At 42.9% G+C, this 13,184-nt stretch overlaps 1 protein-coding gene across 1 annotated transcript in view; it reads right to left on the bottom strand.

Annotated features, from left to right (window-relative positions):
• Positions 1-13,184, bottom strand: part of LOC143902614 (uncharacterized) — a 106,597-nt gene that overhangs the window by 43,532 nt on the left and 49,881 nt on the right. The window lies entirely within an intron of this gene.

The following is a 13,184-nucleotide window of genomic DNA, read 5'->3' as shown; positions in this document are numbered from 1 at the left end:
CACGGCGACACTTCCACGCGAGCCAATATTATTGTTGTCCGGTGATATAGGAGTGTCAGGACGCGCACTTGATGCACATTGCGATCGGGTTTGCGCGTTGCTGGTGGTGGCGGGAGGACGCGATCAGCTATGGCGTGTGCGGATTTGTGGACGCGTGAATCGTAGATGCGTAGATTTATGGACACGCGGATCGCAGACACGTAAATTTATCGTTGCGTCTGTATAGAGGAGTCGAACACGTCGATTGTAAGATTTATTGTGTATTCACGACCGCATAGATCGTTGAAGCACGAATTCGCGGGTGGAGATTTGCGTAATAGACTCGCGAATATCCGCAAATTAAGTTCGGTATTTCTAAATAAAAACGCGTACCCGCTTGTAGATGCATACGATTTTACGCGACGCGTGAATTCGTGGCTGCGGGTTTCTAAAACAAGGTCGGTGCGAGGGTGCGAGGATTAGTCGATGTGCAAATTTGCCGATAAACGCGTTCGTACGCGTGAGATGAGACGTATATGTAAACGTGTGTTCCACGCTCGAACGACGCGCGCGAATCCTTCGAGTGCGGCTGAAATAAAAATCGCGCAGACCGGTTACGACTCCGCGCTTTTGCGTTTTATTTTTCTTTTTTTTTTTTATATCCGTCCGAGACGCACAGCCACCGAGGCGAACGGGTAAGCGTCGGGCGAAATACTAGCGACGGCCGATATCGGGGGTGCAGTCGTAAGGGCGCGCCCCTCGTTACGAGCCCCCTGTAAGCTAGAGCCCGCTCGCGCGCGCGTGTATATACACACTCGATGCCCGTGTCCACGAAGGGCTCTCCCCCGACCTGCCGTTGCCTGTGTTACGGCCGCAGCTCGTCCTCCCTGCCGCGGCTATGACTAATAAGAACTAGAAGACCGTGTCACACGATACGGTCGCATCGCCCGTTAAACGATGCGAGCGGATCGTGTTATCCTAGTCTCGCAAGGGGTGACCAAGGACAATTCTCTTAAACTCTGTAAAAGCCGATTGTAAATTACACCTCACTGACGCTAGATTTTATAGTTAACATATAATGAATTCTTTATCGTTTATTTACTTAGATGTAAACGAATCGCGAAAAGTCAAGTTGCAAATAAGCAAAAATTTGACGTATCGATAAATAAACGATTTAAAACATAATCTTTAACTATTCTTAATTCTCGGATCTTTAATATAACATACCGTTTACCTTTATCCCTCTCTTTATCCCGCCCGCTTATAGATGGGCCATCTCGCGTCGCCCTAGCGTTTTCCTCTCGCAGGCGTGCGAGCGACATCATCGCGTGCGACGCGTTTTTATCGCGCGCGCACCATATGCACGATATATATATTCCAACCCCCGGAACGGTTAGTACATCAAATTTTCTCCTATAGAGGAGAAGAGAGCCCCATGTGTTGCGCGCGATCGTCGTTCGGATGTGTGTAAAACGCGAATCGAGATTCGCGTCGCGTCCCACGACGCTCGCGAACGATCCTTCGGAAGAAAAAGTGTCGCGGGTGGAATTGGCGTTGTGCGCGTTCGATCCCACCGAAATTGTCTCTCGTTTCGCGAAAACGACGTCAAAGCTGCAATTTGCATTTTCAAAAAATGCGCTCCATATTTTTCTCACGTTACTCGCATATTTAACGTTGCGCTACGAAAGAAAAACACTTCAAATCTTCATGCTCGGTTTATCTCTTTTTATCTCCTTAATGACAATTGCATGATAATAAAAGCTAGCCAAAAATAATATCAAGTCAGATATGAAAAAGCTTAAATGTACCAGCAACAGATTCTTCACTACTGTTGATGCATGTTTTATCAGTCATAACGCATCAATGCACAGAAAAGAAGCGTCATGTGTTAATTATGATGTATACGGCCTGCTTCGTTCCTCAGATTTACTTCCTCGCCCGCGAGTATTAAAGTTAGCTAACAGGAACTTCGCATTTTACGGCAATTACGTATATATTACAGCACATGCGTGTCGCATAATTCCTCCACCCTGTAATTTCAAAAGTCCAAGCGTCGCGCTCTCCCCTCGTGAGGTTTCGACGGCGTTACTCTTTTTTTTTTCGCCAAACATCAGAAGTGTCAGCGAAACGTCCGGGCGCAATGAATCGCGGAAAAAAACGGATGACATGGAACAATGCGATAAGCGTGAAAAAGCGCGAGTCGACCGACGGGAACGTCGATTTGTAAATGGTGCTGCAGGTGGATCTCTCGTCGCATTTTCCGGAATTAGCAGCGAGAGCGAAAGGGAGAGACCGGGCTAGACAGATCGATGGCTATTCCGTCTGAACGCGATTACACGAGAACTCTGGGAAACTGCGATGGATGTGAAAGCGAAAGTACGGAAGAGGAGAGAACGAAGCAATGGATGGGTTAAGTAAACAAATCAAATATTACATAATTTCATGGTATATAATTTCGGTAAAAGGGATGACATAGCAGATAATGTGGAAAAAAAGTGAAAGGAATTCTTCTACAGGGACACATACAAGTGAAGAAAACACGAGATGACGTCGCGAAGTTAGAAAACAGATGTAACAACCTTTGAAAAATCGATGCGTATATCAGAAAGTGATAAAGGGACGAAAGGAACGTAATAAGTAACGAGGGAGTAAACATTCCGCTGGATTGTCGAAACAAGACAGGGTCCGGACTCGTGGAAAATGAGGTAACGAGAAGAGGAAATTCGCCGGGCGCGAGGGGAAGGTCCGAGGAGAAGATCCGACGAGGGGTCGAGCGAAAGGGCGTAGGGCTGGAAGAAAAATCACGTCAAATATTTGTTCCCGCGCGGTGCCGGGCCGGTGTCGTCGAGAAAAATCGGCGAATCAAGAGAAACTCTCGCCCGGTGACAGCCAGAGAATCTTATTCGAGACGAACGCGAGGGGAGGACGCTCTCCGTCCAATCTTATGATTTCGTTATTTGCCGCAACCCTCGCGCCCTCAGCGACACACGAAATGGGGTATCTCCTGATGCCGCGTGCTGGCGATCAAACGCGTCACGGATTCATGGATTCGTGCACCCACAAATTTAAGCGTTTGTCAAACTCAAACATTGCCGACTGGGGATTAAAACCGGCCGGATAGTCGCCCAAGGCGTTATCGGTCAATCTCCTGTATCGAGCAATTTTTTTTTTTTTTACTTTAACGTGATTCGCTCCAGGACAAGAAATATTAAAAATATTTCTGAATTTTTATACACATCGTAATTTTACTGTCTTTTTCTACATATCCTTAAATTTCAAAACAATATATAACATCGTTAGTAAAATATGAATTATTGTATTTCTCTGATTTATAAATAATACAGATGCAATAGAGAAAAAATGCCAATAAACGAGTGCAAAATTGCAAAAACCGTGAAATCCACGTAATCACGAACGCTCATATTCGTTAATTTACATATTTGCAAATTTATATGCTTTCAATCAATATTTCCTATAGAAATCTAACTGTCTAGTTATCTATGAATCTATATACGACCTGCTACTATAGAATATATCGTTCCGCACTAGTCATAGCTAATCCAGGATATACGTCACAGATAATCTCTTTCCCGTAGATTGACGTGACTAAACCGAAGCGTGCAATGCGTAAAGTCCATTATATCGCGGTATCCATTATACCGGAACCGTCTCTCTAAATAAAAAAAAATGGAAGAGTAGATTTTTCAGAATTCTATTTTTCAGAATTCTAAAAGGAAAAAAATTAAGATTGTCTTTAATTATGAAAACATTGTAAAAAAGTACTAACTACTTTTTAACGTTCAATGATGAGATTGACATTACATAAGTTTTCCAATTAAAGTTAACCATATTTATGACGCAGTTAATTTAAACATGACGATTTTGCAATTATAAGCCTTATGTTCATTTGAAACGCGATAAGATCTAACAATAAGAGAAATTATATTGAGAGAATTATATTGCGAGTGTAAAAGGATTTAAAATTTCATTCCAGGTAAACACGAGAAGGGTTTTTATTATGACTTCTCGCTTGCGTGGGGTGTTCTGCATTGCGGTGGGGCTACCGGAAGGAGACCTCGTCGCGCTCGTTGCGTATCGCGGTAGCGCGCCTCTATTTTCGGACAGCGTCGCGCACTGCAGTCCGTCCCGACGTCGGATATTTTTAAGGTTTCCGTTCCGCGATACGCGTCGCAAATCCGCGCCGTTTCGGGAAGGAATCTCCTCGTGCGGTAGATCTGTGCTGCGCGGGAAAGGCCGACGGACGACGCGTCGCGTTGTCGAGACGCAATATTTTTCACGACAGTCTCGCCGCCCGTCTCGAGACTTCCTTTCATCGTCGTGACTTACGGTGCGACGCCGTCGGCTCGCACCGGGAAACGGACGATTCCTCCTATTCACGTTTTTACGACTTGGGCTATGTGGGGCCGCTTTAATTGAACCGTGGCGTATCCTGTGCCTGCGAGTCATTCTGCGACGGGCAAGCTCGTTATTACGCTTGCATATTAATCCTCGGCGCCGCGGTCGAGGACTACATGCAGCTGCCAGAGGAAATATCTCGGCTCGATGTCGATCGTAGATTTAATCTTGAAGCCATTCCGAAGTGACTTTTTGCCAGATGCGAAGATAATTCAAAGTCTTGTTAGGTCGTTTGATGGCCTCAATAAATTACCAAGTTGATTAGTATTAATTGTATACGACAAGATGAATTATTGAAAAGTAAACTGGTATAAGTCGAGCCCTTATCCATTTTACTTTGCAACAAATTCCCTGTAGCTCAATTAACTATGCGAATTATTAGCGATTAGTCTATGGCTAATTGAAAATTTCGCGTCCGTGTATTTTGCATGCATTTTCATTCGTTCCTTACATTAACTAAAAGCACTACACTGTATTAAATAAAAATACAGTTTTTTAAACTAAAAGAGTAGACTAAGAACTTTTTTATGATACTTCGATCATTATATCAAAATTCACACAAATCATGATTAGAACTCTTGCGAATTCAAATATTTATCAACCTTGAATTTTTACTTTCACTTATTTTTAGATATTTTAATTACAAAAATAAATAAATATATTTTACTTTATTCTGGCGTATTAAATGGATGCGTCACTGATTAAGACTGCGACATATTTGCGGAAAGCACATCGCGCCGTCGCGTTCAGTGAAACAGTTCGTGAAAACGGCAACAAAGTTCCATTCATCGAGCGGCTCGCCGCGCGCTTTACGATCTCGCATGAAAAACGAAACAACGTTAAATCAAGCTTTATCTGAGACGCGAGCGTGGCAAACATCGCGCGAGCCGCCGTAAATTCGTGCTCGTTCCTCTACGCCGCGCGCGTAAACACAAATGAAATTCGCTCTACGCGTATCCGCGCACTCTCGATAAGTATCCGCGCGCGATAATCGTCGAAGCGTTCCTTCAACCTACTCCTCTTCCGCAAGGTGCGTGCGCGCGAATGACATTATCCTCACTTTTAGTGCCGAGCACTGTTGTACTCGCACACTCGTTACACTCCTAAGCTGCTTAGCTCGAGTTACACTAAATGGGTAACATAATACTTGTTAATTCTCTATATAAATTACAAATTTAAAGAATGCTTCCTAATTATTGTCCGAAACACTGAGAGGCTGTTTTATTTTATAGCTTTTTTGAATACGTATATAATTTTCTCTCTTATCTGTATAAATTTGTATAAATGTTCCGCACATTTCATATATAATTCTTCTACTTTTAATATTTTAATATTTTTTAGACATTTTTAAATATCTTATATTTATTTTTTATACTTTAATATCTTATTTTTAATTCCTACCATTTTTATATCTTATAATCTTATATAGCCTTCTTATTGTACAAATCTACTATCCGCATATAAATTAAGTCAGTAATAAACGTGTCAAAATAGAAATCATCTCGTGAGTAACTTATTCGAGTCTATATAGTTACGACGTAACTAACATCCGGATGTAAATTTCCATGAAGCCGCAACTGTTTTAGAAGCGTGGTAAAGAAAAGACTTCGTTGCGCGTAAATGGATCGAAACGGCCGCGGCGCGGCGGCACTCAGTTTCGCAGCACGACGCTAACTCGTCAACCAAGTGCGTAATGAAATCTGCGCGATATTCTAAGCGCCCGTGATATCGCGCACACCGATAATAAAAGAGTTAAAATCTAAGCCGCGCCTTCCCATGCGCGCGGGGGCGTTAAATAATCCTTTATCTCTCGCGTGCGCGAGCGATGGTGTTGCCGAGGCACGCGTCATGCCGAGACATAAACCGTGAGTCAAAGTTCGAGAGCGTGGGGGACCGTGCGGTGTTTATTGACCTTTTCGAAACAGATATGCACTATATATAGTACCACAGTGCATTAGTACTTTTTTCGGAGAAACCTGGTGTGCCGTTAGTTTCATATTTTTTAAAATTTTGTATTACGCACGAAACATATCATATATCCTCGTCTTAATTCCTATGTGTAATTACTTTTTACACAATAATAATGTAGAGTAATAATATAGCAGTACACAAAACAAGTTTATTTCTGAGGATGGTTTGTCCAACTGTTTCTTCAGAAAATACGTATGGACAAACGGAGAATCAGGAGCTGCCTCGATTACTCGGATAGAAGACTATTTTCAGTTTCAGCTTGCATCGATATTCCGGGCCGTGCGTGTAGACAAAGCGATCGACGCGTGCGCTTTCAACAGAATCCTATATCGAGCGTATACCAATTTTATTCGGAATATAGACAAAGGTTTGGTTATATTTAGAATTACATATTTTTCTAATCATCTAATAAAATCCACTTCGACGTCGAAATGAATAAGATATATTTCCGTTCTTATCATCTTGCCGTTTTTTACTTCCCCAGATTTTTTCTAAAATTTCTAAATGTATCTCAGAGGAAATTATATCTAAAAAAAAAAACAAGTTAGAGAAAGAGAGAAAGATTTTTAATCTTCTCTCGTGTATATTTGTAAGCATTATTTCTTCCACTAAATTTTATACTATACTGAATTTATTATACACTAAACTTTATATATTGTTGCTCCCTAAGTTTACTTCTGCAACCTTGCCGGTAAGAGCATCTCTAGAGATCCAGCGTCGAGAATCCTAATAAAGCCGAAAGGTGATACGAGGCGACACGCGGCGTATCTCGCTTGGCGAAGTGTATTCGCCGTTGAGGGAATTAACGGCTCGACAGCGGACGAAGGGCTGCAGCTAATGGGGTCTGACGTTGACGAATCTCCAGGTTACGAAGTCGTCAACCGCGACTGGCCTCTCGCATTGCCGGGAAAGTTCGCGTCGGCCGGGTTCGCGCCTGTCGGTGTATCGGAATAATCCACCACTAATTTTCAGTGAACGAGATAGCTTAAAAGTTAAGGCACTCATTATCTCGTCTCGGTCTCGCGGTAACCCTTCCGGCACTCCTAACCCTTTCGGTCGATAATGCGGGATACAGTTTGAAGAAATTCCGTGACCGCTGCATTATGAGACCGGACGATTTTGTGTGTGAACCGTTGAAAGTACTTAATAAATAAAACAATCGAAAGTAGTAAAATTTGGGAACGAGCAAAATAATTCTAAAGCTCGAGAATGCTCTCATATGTGAATTTTTTTTCTCCTAACAATTTTCTACGCCTTATACCTAGCATAAATTATTTTTTCTGCAATATAACTTTAACAGATTTGCGACGATGTGTTTACATGCAATTTTACAGACGACAGTTATCTCCCTTTTCCCAACTAATTCTTTAATACTCGAATCTAAAGGACGCCCGAACAATGTCGAAATCTGCCGATCTACGATCAGCTCCGTGACATATCCTCCTCGTAGCAACGGATGTTTTGCCGCTGCTCCTATACACTGTCCTACAGCTTTCACGATAACCGCGGTTCACGGAGACTCGAAAACACGTCGCTCGGCCATGTCCATGGAAGACAAATTCCGGCTCCCGAAAAGAGGGATCCTTATCGGCGACCTCATCTGGAGGAGTCTCGTCCAGACTCGCCACGGACATGCGATTCGAAGATCTCCTCGAATCTCCTCTCTGGACCGGTGGTGCCTTTATCTCTACCCACCGCTTACCCGAAAGGGATTACTTTCCCATTAGGATCTTGTCTTTCAGGGACAAATAGTCGAAATTCGAGGCGGCTGCTACCGAAACGGTGGAACGGCGATTTTTCCCCGGTAAAAGTTCTTATCAGTGGTTCAGCAGAACCGCCATATCGTTCCCTCTAAGACTGTTAACTTGGATCTCACCGTTTCTCGGCGTGCATCAAACTCTTCTTTCACCCACGCGATTATTCTTATCGCTACCTTAAGTCGATACTTGTTTCAACAATATCTTTTTAAAGACAGAAGTCGTAGAAAGAAGACCAGCAGGAACCATTGCGTGTGGTTATGAAAAATTTAATGCAAAAGTTATCAAACGTTGTAATTGGAAATATCAGTGGAATAAATTCATCTTGTTCAATTCAACTAAACATTTGGAAATGTAAGTTAAACGTTAATATTATAATAAAGAAATATTATATAATTTGATAATAAAATAGTGCTCGGATTGTTTTATTCACTTTCTCTTCTATCGTTTCCCGGATGTTGCAGTAGCAATTGAGACTTTGTATGATAACATCAAATCGCTCGATTACTTCGAAACTGTTATGTCACTACCTGCGGATGTAATTAAAGCCTGGTTATTGTCTTCCGTCAAGTAAATTAATCGACGGATAAAAATTTTCGTCCAATTCCTGAGAATCTTCGCCGTAACAGCGAAAGTGCACTATACTATCTCGCTGCGGCGAAAGTGAAGATGCGAGCGCCTAATTAAAACTCGCGTTGCACTCAAAAGGGCGTAATCGCGAGCGCGTTTCTTCGAGCAGATGCACTCTGGTTACATTTGAAGGGAGTAGCGAAAAAGCGCAAACTGCTAATTGGCGCTTCTCGACAGACACCCGATGGATTTTCTCTCCGACTTGCTTCGCTTTCCCTCCATCCTGGGCGAACGATCTAAGCAAGTCCCTCCACCGCAGTGCAAATAACGGATTTCGTAACCCTTTCAATATCCGTACGGCATACATCGCGCGGATTGTCTTTGAATAATTCATGTGCTTGAATTGTACACCGTTGTGCGTGCAAAAAAAAAACAATCGACAAATTAAATAATATAAAACTAAATTCTTAAACACATCACAAAATTAAAATAAAATTATTTAAATAATTTAAAAAATTTTTAGAAAATTATCTGATAGTACACGAGACAATAATCTAAAACTCAAATCGATTTAATAATGAGAAGGAGCATTTCGAATAACTATACGATTAATTCAAGTGCGCTACTGAAAGGGTACCGAAGGATACTGAAAGGGTTAGTCGACAGAATCTAATATAACTACGTTACCTTTCACTCCATATAGTTTCGCCAAATCACCGACTTCCGTCGTCCACTTTTGTCGACGAAGTCGATGCACGCGAACTTTACGTTATACCCGAAACGTACGCGAAAGTCGAACGTTACACTTTCAAAAGTCGCGAATCGATCGCGATTGATTTGACGAGCTTGTACAAGGGTTAAATTACTGTTCGTTCCGGAAAATTCCGGAATGACAGGTTCGAACTTACTCGCGAACCGGCGCGGCGCGGGAAGACGCGAGATGTGCCGCCGGTACGCGACACGACGATACGTGGCACGCGCCCACGACTGGGCGCAAGGCATTCCGACGGTGGGTCCGCGCACGAAATCTCGAGCTCGGTCGCGCTCGGTGTCGCTCGCGAGTGTTCGACTGCGGAGCACGTGGTCGCTCCGCGCGACCACGCTGCCGCTCCGCTCCGCTCCCCCACCCCCCGCACCTGTCGTCTCCTGCGCACGGATTCTCGACCCGTGTAAGTGTCGATTGCGGTAAACATCGAGGAAATTCAAGAGATCGAAAATTCAGAGAAAGGTAAAACCAGCCCGAGAGAAATACACTACGCCGATAGTTTCGACATGCATCGGAATTTCTTTTCCCTTTCATGGGAGAAAACTTCTGTAAAATGCATAACGTATTTAAATGAGAATCATCGATCATTCGTGTAAGACACAAGATAGGTATGAGATGCTATCTCGAATATGGATTATCACGAAAATATCGTCATATATTCTTTCTTCTTATATATATCGATATCGAGATACTGAGAAAGGGAAGCGTATAAAAATTTGTTGTTCAATCTACAAGATTACGAGGGAGATGCGCGTTTAGCGTATTGACATTGATGTATGGAATTAATACATTTATCAATTTTTATCTTCTTAATCGTCATATGTTCAAGACTGGGGGGTTCATAGAATAGACCGGAGTGTTTGCTTTATAAACTTCTGCCCGACGATGACGCGACGGATCCTGTTACATATGTGTATATTGCACTTGACAAAAGTGTACTCCGAACGGTCCAGTCGTAAAGCATCGGGCTCGCAGCGCGGCAGACGGTGCGCTTTTTCAGATTAGCTTAGGCGCATGCATCAATGTCAAATGGAAACGAACGCGTCGCGGGGTAACGACGTAATCCGCGGGGTAAAGACGGACCCGTTATTTCGGAATAACGGAACGGGTCCTCGAAAAATGATAAATCGCGCAGAAATATTATGTTCGGATCGATTTTATCACGTGGCAGAATTTGTCATGAGATAGCGTCACGAACAAGAGTGCACGCAGATAAGTTGGTTCGTTTGAAATAAAAATTTCTTCATTCGCGTGAGTCTCTTTCGAATTGCGCGATTGTTGATAGAACGGTATATTTTCTCATAAAAAGTTACCTTCTCATTAAACTCGCACGCTTTGGTAGCAAACGAAGCGAATTGAACCGTTCCTCGATTATTCAAGGCAGACGTTACCGAATAACGGCTATTGGACGTTACACAAAAGCTAAAAGGGTAGTTTGGCTTATGGATATCAGTACAGGCGTTTGCGGGGCTTCCCCTATAGAAACTCGCCGCATTAGTATTCGCCGCGGATACACGCTCGCCTGATGAGCTCGCCCTGTCGTATCATCCCTTGTTTCAGCAATGACGAAGACTGCCATGTCTTCTTGAGACGCGACGTTAAATAAGAAAAACGATAAAAAAATGCTTGACGTCCTTCAAGAAATATACGTGAAAAGAGAAAAGGACGAAAAATCTTTTGGTGCAATTTGGTACAATAATCGCGCCTAAATTTGTTGCTCTTATTATAACAGCTATTCGCTATTCATTAAATATCTAATAATGGAATTGGACAATTGAATTAAATTTCATATAAATAAAACTATATTTATATGCGAAATATGCCATCTTATTCTAAAAATGATGTTATTTGTCGTGTCACCGTTCATTTTACACAGAGAGACGTTAATATTACTTTAAATAAATTATTTAGATAATACGTTTGCATAATCACATAGATGATGAGTTGACAACTCAAATTATTTTTAGAAGCATTGACTTTTTACGTCATAAACGTTTACATTATCGTTTCCGAATTGACCAATTCAGTTAAATAAAAACTCAATCTAAACGAGGCTTTGCACATCAAATGTCGTATATCCATTAAAGTCCAATTGGACGACACGTGGGTCAATGAAAACACCGTGAAAAAGCCAATCGGTCCGTCAGCGACTCGCCAGGGGCCGTGAATCGGTGGGGGGGGAGGGGGTCAGCGGGCTGGGGAACAGAGGTTGCAAGACGAGACGAGACGCGACGGATCGTCGAGCTTTGCATAAATTTCTACGCGGCCCGCCCGGGCAAATCTAGAGTTTATCTGGCGGAGAGTTCCTCCCCGATGAGCGATTCCTATGTAAACGACATCCGGTATACTGCCCTTTGGCGACCGGTCGTAAAAGCGAGGGTGGCACCTGGCTGCAAGCCTTTTCTCTCCCCCAGTTTTCTCGTTCGGTCGGTCCGTTCCTTCTCGGAGATTTCACCAGCGACGATGCTGAGAGAGAGAACCGCGTTTCCCTTTTCCGTTTCCCTCCTCCAGAACCCATTTCGACGATTTCCGTCGAGCGCGCGCGCGGTGACGATTTCGCAGGCGGGATCGAACGCGGGTATGAGAACGACCGCAAATTCTATTTGCCCTGATGGAGAGAACGTATGCTTCTGTCGAGGGGGTCGCCCACAGCAACTGCGACCCGCGTTGCCCCTGCGAGCATAGCAACTGTGCGTACGATCGCGTGCAACGCGTTGCCGCTTATGTGGGGGCACTGTGCCTTTATACGTAAACTTGTACGAACGCTCAACCTTCGTCCATTTCTCGGAGTGGCCGATTGAACCTAATTCCCGTTTAGATACGTTTTCCCACTCTCAATTTAAACCATAAATTTCTGGTCACGTATGAGCCTTCTTGGTTCTTCTGAGAGAAGAATTTTATAACGTCTTGCATAAGCTGTACACTTTACATCTCCAAAGGATTTTAACATAATGCCTGAATGTTTAAATACTGATATATCATTCAGCTTTAATTTTAAAGAAAAATTTTAGCGTAATTAGCATGTACAACTTCTCAGCACTCTGTACAATAATAAAATACAAAAATATATATGTAAATACTAAAAATAAATTTATATCTAAATTGTGCAAAATAATAAATTTATAACATTGTAAGTAACACATATGAAAAGACAAATACAAAAGTATTTCGGCTCTTACTGCCTCTTTTCCTTTAATCAAAAGTATTTTGCAGTATTTTTCGACGATGGAAGTTCGCTGGAGCAAACTCATAAAATTCACGAATATCGTATTAATATGTAATGCAAATTTTATACAAATATATTGGCACTGCCGACCCCTAAAAAAAATCCCATCAACGACTTACATTGCGCACACATTCGCTCTAATGGATCTCACAGCATTCCCGGCCAAGCCCGTAAATCCCCGTACGCAAGTATTCCCCCACGGTTCCTCGATTCCACGCAAGACATCCAGAAAATATCGTGTATCAGGTCCTTGACAGTAAACAGCGGCGCAATGATAAAAATGGGGCCGCGCGCTCTTCCCAGCGCCCAGCGAGCAAGATAAAAATTGAGTTACGGTTCGTACAGCCGATGCACCTTCCTCCCCCGTCCCCTTCTGCGAATGTATTAATCGCCGCTTACGCCGTCGTAATCGCTCGGTCGTCATTAACGAGCCAGGCAATTAACGACGACAAAGACTTTATATTTCCTGGCGTAATAGTCCTTAAGATCTGACAAAAGA

The sequence above is a fragment of the Temnothorax americanus genome, unplaced genomic scaffold (genome assembly GCF_048541705.1).
Source record: "Temnothorax americanus isolate GAGA-0224 unplaced genomic scaffold, ASM4854170v1 Scaffold4, whole genome shotgun sequence".
Lineage (NCBI taxonomy): Eukaryota > Metazoa > Arthropoda > Insecta > Hymenoptera > Formicidae > Temnothorax > Temnothorax americanus.
This window is presented reverse-complemented; position numbering and strand designations above follow the sequence as displayed.